A 15,253-nucleotide genomic window follows, 5' to 3' on the forward strand; every position below is an offset into this window, starting at 1 on the left:
CGCTCCTGTCTCCCTAGTTATTTCAAACATTAATCTGACAGAAATCAGCCTTTGCTCCTCTTTCCTCACTAGATATTATTTGCCTCCAGAGACACCACCCAATAAGACTTCACGGGGCCAGTAAAGACAGGAAATGAACCAAGTGATTTTGCCCACAGTGGCTGCATCTACACGAAGTGGTGGACTGCGCAGGCATTTAGTACGTGCAGAGCCAAGTACTACACGACTGTGCGGTAACCGGCGTTATTGCGCAGTACTGTCCCTGCACGGTTTTTTTCTGATCCTGCTGTGCAGTATCTCGTTGCTACTGCGCAGTACCATCGCCGTCACAGTTAGTGCCCCCCAATGCTACGACATAGTAGCAATGAGCTACTGCACCATAGTGTCTTATGTAGACGCGCCCACTAAGGAGCACTTCCTTGCCAACCAGTGGAATATTTACAAGAATATTTACAGACTTTGCAGGTTCCTACCTGGGCCCAAAGAAAAGACCTAGAAGTCTATGGGATTCCAGTGCTGACTCCTCGCCTCCAAAGCCTCATTTTCTCCTTGGAGGTGCCTCTGGTCCTCGGTGAAATGCCTTCCAGCATCCTCCTTCCTGCTTCCTTGCCTGGGATAGAAATACAAAGCACTTAGCAACATCTTAAAGCTACTGGGGCTAAAAAAACCTGCAACTTTTCACTCCTTTCAGAGTCAGGAGCATTTGGCTTTATCGCTAAGAAAATGAGCCACCTCCCAGGTTTTTCTGTGCCTACAGCCACTACTGTGTTGGTTTGGTTATTGTGTAGAGCCGCATCAACTTTGTAAAACCAAAAAACCCAAATTTCCATTATGCCAAATACATGAAGATGTAATCTGTTTAACATTTCCTAAAATCAACTTTTATAATTAGCTGGGATGGCATGATACATATTGAAGAAGGCAAGAGCGCCAATTTAGCATCAATAAAAACATGATGTAAACCACCCTGAGCCTTCTTTGAGTAGGGGTGCACATAAATCAAATAAATGCCAAAAATGGAGGAGATCTGTCTTTGCTCAGATAATGCTGACGGTTTGGGGGATGGGAGTAGGGGAGCTGCCATGATGCTTTTTGCTTCAGGACCCCAGAATCCACTTCTTGCCCTCTTCATCTTTCTATGTTGTTACATTTAAATTGAGTATCTACATTACTGACATATGTTGCAGGTAAACTTCTTTCCTGCTCTAAAACCTACTAGCAAAATCCCACAAACAAAAATGAACCTGGAAAAGACTTCTTAATATCATCTGAAAGAACATAGAAAGTATTCCCTGTTACTTTTTGGAAAGTGTGTAGTAGTATAAAGCTTGTGAGGTCAGTATAAGAGCCTTGTGGTTCATTCAAATGACTCACTCTGGGTTCTTATAGTACATAATCTTGGATCAGAGATGAACAAGGGTCATGGCAGCATATCCATATCATTAAATGTACACACACAACATGGAATGCAGTAACTTTGCCGTCCTGTGGCAGCTCAAGTATAGTTTCAAGTCGGGAGACAAATTGTCAGGGTAAATGCTTCCCATGCACTGTGTTTGCCTGGCAGAGGTTACAGCTTTATTTTTCAGCACATTTCAAACTGAATGTGGCAAACAGAGCTGTCATTATGTATAGCTGTGCCCACAGTCGAATTATTCACAGGAAAATCTTCAGAGGATAGCTTAGCCCCGGGATCCTTCCTGCTTATAGGTAAAAAATCCTCTGCTCCACTACACACAACTACACTGTATTGTTATTGGTTTGTGTATGCCATGCTAAAAGCTTTTATGAATATGAAAATAGAAATTAAAGCAAAGATTTTTTTTCGCTTACTTTTTTAATCATTGTACTGGTATATCCCAGTGAATTCGCCAGTTGTGATACAAGATATTAGCCATCCCAGAACTAATACAGACTAACATGTCTTCACTTGCATAAAGAGCTTGATATGCATCCAAATGACCAACAGTACCTGAATGAACCTGAGGAAAAAGAAATCCCTATCACACATTTAGTAACTCGTAAAGGTACCAAAATATACATAAAATATATGTCAGGCAAGGCAATTTTAGAAAGCTATGAAATCACTTCTGCTAAAGCAAGCTTAACTGGACAGGGTAAAGTCCTTCTCTGCTCACATGTTCATATCGCAAGGGATCTAGATGCCTGTCACCCGGGGTCTATAGCTGTGGTCGCCTTCCTTGCATGCTGGGTAGCGCTGCTTAGTGTTGTTATCCTGCTAAGAAAAAAAAAGAGCCTCTGAAACAATGAAAAGTTTTATTTATATTCATTAAAGGGTCACAGAAATTAGTTTCCTCACAACAGAATCCCAATAAATTAATAAGTAATTATATATAAAAAAGAAGTCTGTAAACAGCCCTCAGTTTCTATGGTTTTAAAGGCTCAGAACAAGCCTCCTTTTCATTTGAAAGTACACTGGCAAAAGCAAGCTAAGCTTTATAGATTCACATGAACATGGTTCTCTGAACAAATTGAAAACCAATATTGTCCACACTTCCCTGAATTCTCAAGATGAAAATCTAGCCTTTCATTAGGACGGTATAATGATTTTTGCCATCCCTTCCCTGGTGTCAGATAGTCATTTTCTCTTTCCCTGCAGCTGTCTCCAGCCCCACTGCACAGTCCAGTTCACAGGTTTCATCCTGCAGCCCTGGCATCTCTCAACTCACTTTAGGTCTTGGGGGAGTTTGGGTTGTAGCCGTGTTGGTCGAAGGACACGGGCAGGTTAGACCAACTAAAAGTTGGAAAAGTGTTATTTGCAAGCTTTCGGGCACGAACACCGTTCATTAGGCATAAGGAGACTCTGCGGGCTGTTATGCCTTTAGGTCTTGGGGACTTTTCAGGGTAGGAAATTTCTGAGGTTTCCATGCCTCTCCTGGTCTCCTCTGTGATAGTCACCTTCTGATGGGGGAGGCAATCGGTACAGGAAGATACACGCAGGATGACTTCTGTAAGCAGGCTTTTAGGATTTGATCTCCTTCACCAGGGAGCAGACTGGACTGGAGATGTACCTAACTTATAGAAAGGGGCTTTGTGTGGGATTTGAATTGGTTCCAGCTAGGTCTTTAAATGAAAAGGAAAGTTTAAGAATTGTAAACTGAAATCATCAAGGTAAAGCATGTAAATAGCCGCTAGATGCCGCCAGCTCTCTGTAGAACATGAGCCCTGTGTCCTTCGACAGGACCATTTGCCATGCCTGCTGCGGGGACGCTCATCACCTGCCTTTCTTTGCCTCCGTTTCATTTTTTCCTGTTGAATTGTCTCATTTTCCTCTGGCTTTGTCCTTTTGTTCTGAAGAGTTTTTCCAGCTATTGGAGTTGGTCTAATAAAAGATAACAGATTTGCCCAAAGAACCCTGTCTGTCGATGTCCTCAGACTGACACGGCTACAACCTGCACTCCTGTAACCCAGGTCAGAGCACTTTTTGTGCTAGGCCCTGTTCACACTCACAGGAAGAAGCATTTCGTTGCCATGAAGAACTTACAATCTAAATAGACAAGTAGCAGGAGAAAGGAAGTGCAAGCCCTCTTTCACAAATGGCAAATGAAGGTGGAGGAAGAATAAGTGTTTTGCCCAGGGCCACACAGGAAGTGTGTGTCGGAGGTGAGAATCAAAGCCAAAGTCTCTTGAACCCCGGGCCGGGGCCTTGTTCCACGAACCCGAGCCCTGATTCAGCAGGCAGCATCTCTGTCTGCTGTGCGTTGCTTCCTTCAGATTTCTTTACGTGCTGCAGCACATTGCTTTGGGAAGCAGAGGTGCATCTCCACTTTAGCGCATGAAAGGAAACGCCTATAAAGGCGGTGGCAGTGTCTGAATGGACAGAGAGTACAACGATATACTGTTATGGCAGAAGGGCTGATCTACCCTAGACGTGCTTGTCAGCACCCCTCTGCACTCCCAGGCCGGCATATACTGCTTTTCCCAGATAGCTTAGCACACATCTGTGTCCAGCGCTGGCCTAGAAGGGGAAGCTAGAGAGGGAGAGTCATCTTGTTCTGAATTGTCCTTTGCATTGCCTGCCGTTCAGTTTGGCTCTGATACTTTTGTGCGGCCCCAGACTGTTTCCTGACTCGAGGGTAGCCATGTACAGAATCCCCACCCACTCCTTCAGCGCACGGAGCTGATGCAGCGTGCGGTTTGTATATCATGTTCCCTGAATAGAGTCTGACGGCATTACCTTCGTCCTGCAGAAGGTGCAGGTCATAGATCCAACATTTGCGTATCCCCTGGCAGTGATGCTTCACATTATTTGGTAACATCACAGGATTTTTCAGATAGCATGGCCAGATCCAGTAGTCATACACTTCCACAGATCTCACTGGAGTTGTGTTTGATTATATCTAATATGCTTAACTACCTCAGTGGTTATCTGTGCTCAGCTGAATAAATGCCAGCTAAAATCACCATTTGTTTTAAAGTGGATTTGCAGAAATTTTAAATGTACAGTAAATAACTGTTTATTGGGAGACAGAGAGATGTATTCTGGCCTTTATTTTGCCACCAATTTGAACTTCATACTTCTTTTCCAGGCTTCATGTCATGAATGGAAGATAAAATCAAGAGGAAAGCACTGCTAAGCTTTTGCTGATCGGCACACCAGAGCAAATCTTTGCTCTGTCTTTTGCTTTCTCCATACCATTACAGATATAAAGGAACCACAGAGACCAACTGGGTCCCAGCTTATAGAAAGCAGGGCTGAAAGGGACCTCCAGGGCTCATCTAGTCCAGCACCCTGCTTGAGGTGGCATCATCTTCATCCAAACCACCCCAGACAAGTCCTTGTCTAAGACACTGAAAGAGCCCTCCGGGGTTTAGTCCTAATAGAAGCATCACTAATGAGCTGCAAACATTAAAAGCCTTGTTACCTATATAGTGGTTCTCTGTAGCTCTGTTAGTTTTGGGTGGTGTCTGCAGTCGGAGACAGAGAGGTCTGCTAGAGGGCTCCCAAACTGTGCAGGAGGCTGGCCAGTTCTTTTACCCTACAATAAACAGAGCAAATAAATCAAAACTGTTCTCAGTTTGTTATCACTTTTTTTTTTTAATCTTGTTGCCCTACTGATCAGGCTGGTGTACTATGCAAATTATATTTCCCTTTCTGAGCTGCAGTCCAAACCCATCCTCCCTCTGTTGCAAACACTTATCATCACCCTGTTTCTAGCTGGACTACATGTGCATCTCCCCTCTCACTGATGCATTTCCCAGAGGGGCTGCTCCATACGCAGGACTCTTGGAGGTCTTTACAAACCCCCTAAAGCACATTTAGTGCTAACAGCCCCGAAGCTGGATGGAATAAGCTGAGCTGATTAAGATGTTGAAGCGAAAGCTTTTCATGCTGCTGTCAACAGCACACTGAGCTGCACGTCACAGAGCGAAAATCAGAAGATTCATTTCTTCTAACAGCAAAATGCTGCCCTGGGAAAAAATTCCAAATGCTGATAAGACCATGCTCGGTACAACCCGTAACTTGTGCTTCAGTGCCTGTGGGTATCTGACAGCAGGTTACACATCTTCCGGCAGTGGTTGGGGGTGCCGGGACGGAAGGTGTTGCTGGTGGTTACTGCCTGCAAGAATTTGAAGGGTGGGAACGCTACGGAAAGAAAAGAACCATTTGGAAGTGCATAACGAAGCTGAAAGCCCTGAGATGCAATTAAGACACACAAAAATTAAGCTGACTGTCTCAAAATGTTTCCTTCACGGGATGCTCCGTTAGGTTGGAACCACGTCTCGCAAGGGGAAGGGTGGAAGCTCCATAACGCTAGACATTTAAACCGAGACTGGGCAAAGCAGTAGAAAAGAGATGGTAGAGGGCAAGCGAATGCTGTTCAGCAATGACTCTCACCCAGGGGGGCACAGCATGCTGGGGTGCCTGCAGATCCTTTCAAGTGTCTCACAGGGCACCACACAATTTTAGCACTGTTAGGTTTATAAACCTGATTTACCAGGTAAACCCAGAGAAACCTATAGTTGTGGGCTTTCTGAGGGTTTGTTTTTTGGGGGGTTTTTTGCAACAGAAAGGCTGCTCTTTTGTTTTCCTGTAGCCATAAAAAGAGTGACAACTAAGAGCTGGCATTTTCTAAGGGGTGCCTCAAGTTTAATGTATCTCGTGTGTCTATTTAGACCCTGTGAAAGAACCAATCCTTACTAAACAGCTCAGGACTGAAATATCCCTCCATACCTACAAAGTGTTGCAAAAGCATTAGCCAATTAAAGCCCACGCGGTTCTGCTAGAAAGTCCGAGGTTACATAATCGCCGTAATTCCCAGCATTCAGAGATTCTCCACTGTCCTTATCCATTCAGCACTGGGAGCATTGCACATACCAACATTTTCATGTGAGAAATGGCTTTATGTGGTGTTATCAAGCCTGGTAAGTGATGGGCTGCAAGTGAGAACAGCCACCCAGGTCCCAGGATCAGAAGGAAGCCTCCCAGTAGCTCAGAGCACCGTTGACCTGTGTCAGGGAGAAGGAAGTCGTTCTCTTCCAGTCCGACACACAAGATTTAGCCCCGCTGTTTTCTTTGATTCCAGAGGAGGATGGTGAATCACACAAAGAAAAAGGATTATGCTATTAGCAGGCTGTTAGTCAGAAGGGGAAAAACCATTGGTATATAACTGGGTTGCAGGGAAATACAGAAACACCATCTAATTATAGAAGTGATTTGGATGGGTAGGGCCAAAGAACCAGGAGCTTCATGCTGGAGCGAGCGTTGTTAGCATCTGTTTGTTTAGAGACAAGCGTGCAAGTCTGTCATTGCCATTCTCCTGGTTACACACTCGTCACATCTCAGTCCTGGTTATGCATGGATCTCATGTGCTGTACATAAGTAATGAGATTCAGATGCAGCAAAATGTGTTAAATCCAGATTTTAACATTCATCGAGTGTTTCCTCCACCGCACTTCGGGAGTGTTAAAAAAAATTAAAAAGCCATGTCATTATGAATGCATAATGGGTCTAAATCTCCTAAACAGAAACTAAGTTGAGAGGGAGAGAGCCAAATCGCAGCACTGGAGAGACAGTCAAGAGGGCACTATAGACTCTTTTATTTTCTATTAGCTGTTTTCCTTTACTTTACACTTCCTGGGTACTGTTTCTTTATTCTTTTCTTCCCACTGAGGCAGCATTTGTTCTGCACTACAGGCAGCCACATTCTGTATCGCTTGGACACTGAGCAGCCTGTCTGCACGGCCGCACCGAGTGAAGAAGTACAGCGTTGATGTCAGCTCTGTGCAGGTCCTAGCCCATCTCTAGCAACAAGTCTTTGTGAAATACCGTCATCCAATCAAAACAGAAAATGATGTTGATAACAGCTTTAATTGATGGATTGGAGAGCCAAAGCATATGTATAGATTTGCAAATTAAAGAATGATTTCATACACGGTATAATTGCAGCCACTTCTCTAAAACAGCAAGAAAAAGACATAGCAGTAAAGGAAACCAGTTACAAATGTTATGAAGGATTATCAAGTGCCTCCTAGTAATATAAGTCTTTGCTCTCTGCCTGTGATAAGGTTACCCTAATCTCCTTTGGCAGGTATGTTGTTAATGCTTGGGGACGGTGTTACCAGCAACACTGAAAGCAGCTTAAGGGTGAGAGTGGACAACAAATTAGATACGAGTTGCCATGTGTTATGGCATCTAAAAGGGCAAAGTAATTTCGAGCTGCAAGCTATGAGGCATCAAATTTAAGGGCAGGAAAGTAGTCGCCCCATCTCAATACGTCCCTGCTGTAGTCACGTTTAGAGCACTATGTTCGGATCCAGGTCTCCCATTACCAGAACGATGTTGGAAATTGGAGTTAAGGGAACAGCAACAGAAGACCCTCAAGGGACCAATTTGCAAAGACAAATGAAAGAAATTAAGTAATAGTAACTTTAGCTAAGCACTGGCAAACAGAGAATCTAACGGTCTCCATTGGAAAAACAGAGGAAATGCTTCACTGAATAAAGAGGACTTGATAAGGAGCAATGAGGTGAAATTAAAACAAGGACAATTGAGCTTAAGTATTATGAAAATATGATATACGTATGCGGAGGTGCACATTTTATTAGTTTGCTGCAGGAACTCCTTGAGGGCACAGTGAAAGCTCCATCCTTCAGTGCATTTAAATCAACACTTAGTAAAAATAGACATTTTTACTGTCAGTGTGACCCTGGCTGCAGGGGAGCCACAGGTCCAGTTGAATCAGTGCACGTTGAGTGACCCAGAATATCAATGGGTGTAGCATGACCTTGATCACCCGGCAATCTGTAACCCAAAATCCTCTAGAGAAACTCCTAGGTGCTTCTATTCCTACAATAATAGTGTATTATTCCTATTACATTATATTTTTGTATTAGTGTATGTATTACTGACTATTGTATTATTTCTATTATATTGTATCATTGTATTAGTGTATGTATTATTGAATATTGTATTATTCCTTCTATTCCTACAAAGTACTTAATTGCAAGTGGGAGGGAACAGCAAGGCCTTGAGTGGAACAAGTCCCTGCGGGGCACAAGGGCTTCAGGTCTGCTGAAGTCAGCAGATTTACCCTTTTGGTTTGAAACTTGTAACCAAATAAATGTCAACTGGCTTCAGACTTTGATCTAAAGTTTTTTTCCCCAGCTCTTATCAAGCTGTTGTGGTGGAAGGAGCACTCTGAAACCTTAGAAAGGGAGGGGGCAGGGAGGGGAGCAGATGCCCCTCAGATCAAGGGATTTGATGACTATCCCCAAATCAAGTAAGCAAATCAGCACTATCAGTTGAAACCAAGATTACCATGGGTTTTGAAATGCCCAGTCCTGGTGTTAATCATCAAAGGGCTGTTTGAATCAAGTTGTAGAAGACTCATTCCTGGGGGGAAAAAAGCAGCAGATGGAGAGGTGGGGCACATCCTGTCTAGGTGACATGCTCTCCTGCATGCTGGAATATTGCTTAATCTTTATATGTCACTAATTACAAAAAAAGAGCATCACAGCTGAAGGGTTAGCAGGAACAGAGACTCACGCTGAAACAGCTCGAGAACCTCTGACCAAACCTGTCATCATGGGCTCTGCAAGCAAGATTTGGGCTATGCCAGCACAGCTGGTGCTTTCAAAACCTGATTAAAATGTTACAGGTTATTTCATTGCCTGTCATCATCACATGAAGGAAACAAACAATTTGCTCTGGGTGCTTAAGCAGGTATTCAGCATCTAACAAAAACACTGGGCGGTACTTCCCTAATGGTTTGATTTGACTTGCCCCTGAAATAGAAGCGTCCACAAATCCTCGGGCCAAATTATCGAAAGCAGACATGCAAATTCCAGTGCGCAGGCCCAGGCACTGATCTACACATATATTGGCATTTCCATCTGCACAAGCTGGGTACACAGAAAAGCTTGTGCGCAGTTTGATAAGCACATTTGAAAGCAGCAATTGCTGATGTGTGCAGAACAGGACGTTACCCATGAGGCATGATCATCATTATTCAGTAATGTTCACCATGTGCTACATGCTGTACAGAACTCAGGGAGACACAGTTCCTGCCCCGAGGAGCATAAAATCCCCAAAGACAATAACAGGCAACAGAAAAGTGGAAAGAATATACATGCAGGAAATCAGGCAGGATAATGTCTGGCATGTGTCTCCAATCTATGTTGTTATTTTTATACTGTGGAGGTGCTATTTTCAATAGTAACAAAGGTGTACGATTATTATTACTCTTATTCTTCCCTGAGCTTGTTCAGTTCCCACTCAGTGTTTGGTGAAGAAAGGGTTAAAAATGAATCATGTCAAATGTAGTTGCCACTTACATAAGTGGGATTTTTATCCTTGATTTCAACTGACTCAAGTTTTGCCTGCCTGTCTGAGCAGGGGATTGGCAACAGCTGTTTGCCCTCATTGCAGGAATGCCGCAGGAAGGGTGGATGGGGCTTGGTGGAGATAATTGCTCTATTAGGAAGGTGAAACAGCAGTATAAGAAGGGGAAAGCTGGGCAGGGCTCCTTTTTTATGCAGGCAGATGCTGGCTGAGATATAGGGCTAGGCTCTTTTCTTCTCCTCTACTCTAGTCATTTTTAGCTGGTATTTTGTTGTTATTAGCTGGTTGCAGGGAAGCTTAGGCCTGGATTAGGAATCTATCATGCTAGGCATTGCATGGGCAAAACAATTAAAGAAAGTCTTTGTTCCCTGAGACAAAAGATGGATGAAGTCAGGCGTGGGTATACAAGAATGGGCAGTGGGGGTCATAGCGTAGCTCGTCTCTAGCTGCAAAAACCTTGTTTCACCCAGGGCAGAGGAAGCTCCATGCCAGGACGTAGCTGTGAATTCAGGCGCAAGATATCCGCTGTTTCACATGCCTTTGCAACACTATGGAGTTTGATCTTCACTCCTTCAACACCAGTAATCCAGGGGACTGGGTTCATGTTCAGCTTATATATGGTCCATGTTTCAATAAATGCCTTGTGGTTGGAAGAGGCTAACAATCTAGTTCCACTAGGAAAGGTGTGGCTGAGGGAAGGGTTGGGAGTAAGCTGGTGATGCATGAATGAGGCTCTTCCTGGCTTGCACAAAGCAGCACAGCTTAGGTTAGCTTCTTAACTGGGGGATTCCCCCAAAGCCCGTCTCCCACTCTCCAAACATGAGGAATCTGGTTCACTGCAGTTTTGCACTTCAGCTGTGTGAAGTACAGCGTTAATCTCTGCCTCCCAACCTGCTCTGGAGAAACTGGGCTCAAAGGAAGCCTTTCCCTTCAGATATTTTTGAGAGGGGCCTCTTGTCCTTAATGTCATACCCAACATCAGACAGCTGAACATGTGCTAATATTATCCAGCGGATTGGGGGTGAATAGTTTTTGCTGGAATTTGACTCAGCACATTGGTAATTTCACTGAAAGTCCTAACTTAAATTCAAAGGCCAGTAGAAGTTGCACGTTTACTTTTAAGTGAATGTCTCAAAATACTATAATAAATATCCCCTATATATTAGATGGCAATGCTGGAGCATTTTGTAAGCAGCCATCCCCACAAAGTAGTTAAAGCTACAACCACTTCATAGGAACAGGCTCTAGTTGTTGTCCTTAGCTGGCTCTCTCTAGCAAAGATCCCTTTTCTTATGCTTTGTTTTATGCCCCTAGAGTTCTCATTACATCAGTTTATCAGATCTGGCCCCAAACTTCCATCCATGCCTGTCTTTATTCTCTCAAAGTGTCCTCATTTACCTGTAGTCCATTCTGGGTGGGTTTTCCTAGATTACCCACTCCTGTCTGCCACCTTTCCACTTGCATTAATGCATTCATAGTAATGCCTTTCTGCTGTCTTAACTTCTTTCTCTCTCCTTGCTTAAGTTGCAGATTCCTGAAAATTTGATCTGTGTTCGTAAATAAGAACATGCTCAAACATATCCCATCCCCTACTCTGTATTGTATTTCCTTAACATACTACTACGTGATTCCCTGCAGTCCATCCCAGGGGCGTGGTTGAGTAGTACAAGGAAGATAATCTTATAATGAGGATAGCATGGGATCCACGGGAGCATCTTATTAGAGGAAGTAACTGAAGTGCGGTAGTTAATGTACAGTCATGTGTCCACTGTTTTCACTGCAGAAATGATGTTTGGGAAGATGTCACCTACTCCCTATTTGAGGAGTCCATGCAAAGTACGTGTCCAAAAGCACGATAACATCAAAACAAGTTCAGTCCAGATCATTATTTCTCAGAGACCTCATTTACTTTCTCCCCTTCCAAGTGAAAATAGCCAAATAAGTAGCGTGGCTTTCAACAGGGTCTAGAAATCACACAGGGGCAGCGTTTCTTGAAGATCGGTAAAGTACATATCAATGTACAACATGTACCTCATTCAGTAAGGGGACTCAGTGATACAGGTACGGGTTAAATGTTCCTCCTATTTCAATATAGCCCAAATAAATATCAGCTAGGGAAAAGCAGAATCTGCATCACACGCACATCAGACACATGGGACATCCTAATGAAAATAGGAAGCCACGCTGCAGCAGAAGTCCTCCATTCTGTTATAACTGAGCTGTGCTCCTGATGGACTTTTTAACCATTCAGTATGCTGTTTTAAAGGAGTGGAGAAACCAGTAACCTGACCCTCCCTCAGTATTACAAGGAGATGTCTATTGAGGAAACTGGACTCCAAACACCAACAACTTCACAGTGGAAAATGAAGCTAATGAAATCAAGAAAAGTCACAGTCCTGCCATGCTTTCACAATGATGGCACAGAGAATGGGACTGAGCATAGCATTCGTTCCTTGAAAGGCTGTCTGTAAGCATTACAACATCCACTTGTGCCTATAGCGAGCTAAGCCGTAGCGCGAGCTCACTGCTGTCACTTTTTCTGCTTTCCAGCTCCATCCTTCTGTCCTGTTTCAGGTTAGTTGTAAAGTCCACAGGCAAATTACAGTGCCTTTATTTTGTGGTTTGTATAATGCCTAACATAATGGGCCTTTGGGGGTTACTGCAATGGAAATAATACCACCAGCATTAAAAAATGTAAACAGTTTAAAAAAAAACTGCTGGATAGCTTTTCTTGTGGATTTCCTCTCAGGATAGACCCAAAATCTCGAACTCATTTTCATAGAAGAATTCCCCCCCCCAAAAAAAGACCTCTGTTAAGCCAATTATTCTAGGAAGTGGAAAATGACCACCAGTGACGTTGCTTGGAAAGTGAGGCCCTTTTAAACATAGCCAATCCAAAGGCTAAATTTAAGTATGTTCTTTCTAAGAGGGGGCTCTTGGGAATGAAACACTGACAAACTCTGAGGATAATTGTAAATGACTTAGTGGTACCTATGCATGTTAAAAATGTCCTTTCAAACACTGGCTTTTCCTTTTTACTGAGTTCCTCTTGGGGTAGAAAAAGCAGGGAGTTAACTTCATGGTCTGAAAAACTTCCTCTTTTTGCATGAGTTTGGCTAGGATCCTGTCGTGGAACAGGCGACTTGACAGTACAGCACTGATCGCCTGATCTAGGAAGCCAGGGTTTCCATACTTCTGATTTGGCTCCTGGTTATTCAGTCTGTTCATTGTAGTCCCTAAATCTATCCTCTTCACTTCCCAGAACAACCAGAATAGCTGTTGTAGGCCAAACAAGGTCACAAGGCCCCTAATTCTACAACACAGAATATCTCAAGATACAAATTTGAGAGTAATTTTTCATAAGGGACGTGTACATAGTTACTTCTGTCATTGACCTTTATGGCATTGTTGCTGTTAAGTGGTTGAAAGGAATAATGTCATTTAGTTGTTTGTTGGCGCCTTTCTGCACTGAGGTAGATTGGAAACTTTTGTCAGCACCTTTCTAGAGAACTTTTGTTTAAACAAATGGCTTGAGACTAGTGCTAACATGGTTGCCTTGGATTATATAGATAAAGCCCAATTTTGTAAGCCAGCATGGACATTTGTGGGATAGTGTACTAGTACTGCTAATGGTGTGTGAAATCTCAGAGCAGGCTTGAGAGCAAAAAGGTTAAGCTGTCTCGGCTAATAACCATAAGAAAATATTTATACATGTTTCCTGTACTGCATCGCTAAGTGTAACTCTGCCTCTCATTTCCTGCGTGAGTCTATTCTTTAAATATCTTGGCTGGGGCAAATAATGCCCTTTTCCAACGAGTCTCTTTCTCTCTCAGAAGGACAAGTCTGAACGAATATAGAATATATATTCCCCAAATCTGAGTGTTCCCTAGCAAACTGTTTCAGCTCAGGAGTCAATCTACCTATCGACTTCATCACTGCAGCTGGGGAAAGAGAAGATGATGTTCTGTGGGAGACGGTTAGAGCCATTGCAATCTCTGATAACCGATGGGGTGGAAACGAGGCCTTTCCTTGCGGCAGCCTAGCCCAGTCCCCCGTTCTGGGTGGACTGGACAGCAGTCAGTTGCTAAGTGGGTGCAACTATTCGATCCCTTCTCAGTTCCCTTCGTCTGGGTACAGTCTAGTCGTGGTTCCCAGGCGCACGCTCCTTCCTCAGCCCGGCTGCCTTGGTCTCAAAATCCAGGGCCTCAGATGCCCTGAGACCATAGTAACAGGTCGAATTCAACCTGGGTTTGTGCACTGCAGCTCCCTTGGAGGTGACCTGGCAGGGAAGTGAGGAAGATGAGCATCAGCAAAGGAACACTTTAACCATAGTCACTTTATTATTTAAAAACATATTAGGAGAGCTACAGACCTTTGCAAAATAGCAGAAGTCCTGAGATGCAGCCCCATCTAGTTTAATCTCATTCCTTCCATAACATGCTTCTGAATAAAGCTGTACAGTCACGCTTCAAGCCCCAAATGCCCGATTCTATAACAGAGCTTCGTACAGAATCTGGATATGAAAGACAGCAAAACACTCTCCTTGATTTATTTGCCCACAAATTTCTGTTGCCTTCTGTTCTCCCTTGTGACCTGAGAATGTTTTTATTAGGCCCAGTGGGATAAATCCACTACTTCCAAACCCCCAGTCAATTTGTCATATCAATTAAGATAATCATATGCAATCCTAAATATATTCCAGGCTACACAGACCTACCAACTTTTACAAGCGCTATTTTTTGATAAAGGTAACATCCTATTAACAGAAGGAGAGAGAAATTCTTGATCACGCTCTTAAAGGCCAGAGGAAAGAAGTCTATTGCATTAATAATCACTCAGCTGCTTAAGAGAAAATCCCATTCAATTTACTTGGCCCACCAAAAATGAAATCACCGTTGCCAATATAAAGCATGTCTATTCACATATCTTCATAAACCCTAAAGGTACAGCTTCTTTGAATCGCTTTTATGGCAGTGCAGACTTCAAACACATACAGTACCTTTGACAGGACTTTCTGAACTCATTTTTACTTTCTCAAAGTAATATCTAACACACATTTTTGCTTCCTCACTCATATTTGGAGCGTTTTCATTTTTGCTTTATATTTATAAATAGGTATGCAACACACTAGGCATGCCAGAGAAATGTGGTGTAAAGTATCAACGTATATGTCTGCAACCGGGTTCTTTCTAATGAAGAAATGACAAAGGCTGTATGATCCTTTTAAGTATTCTGCCACTGTCATTACCTCATTATAACATGACTCAACTTTATCAGCAACACTTTTTAATTCATAATTATTGGTGGTGTCTTATCATCCCACTTTGTCAGTTGTGTGGTAAGGAAATTGTTGTCTAGCAAGTTTGTCTCTCTGACGTGTAACTTCAGGTGTAACCAGCTCGGTGATGTTGCTGCTTTTAGTACTAACTTAATACATAGAAATGACAC

This window comes from Alligator mississippiensis, chromosome 14 (genome assembly GCF_030867095.1).
Source record: "Alligator mississippiensis isolate rAllMis1 chromosome 14, rAllMis1, whole genome shotgun sequence".
In the NCBI taxonomy this organism is placed as follows: Eukaryota; Metazoa; Chordata; order Crocodylia; family Alligatoridae; genus Alligator; species Alligator mississippiensis.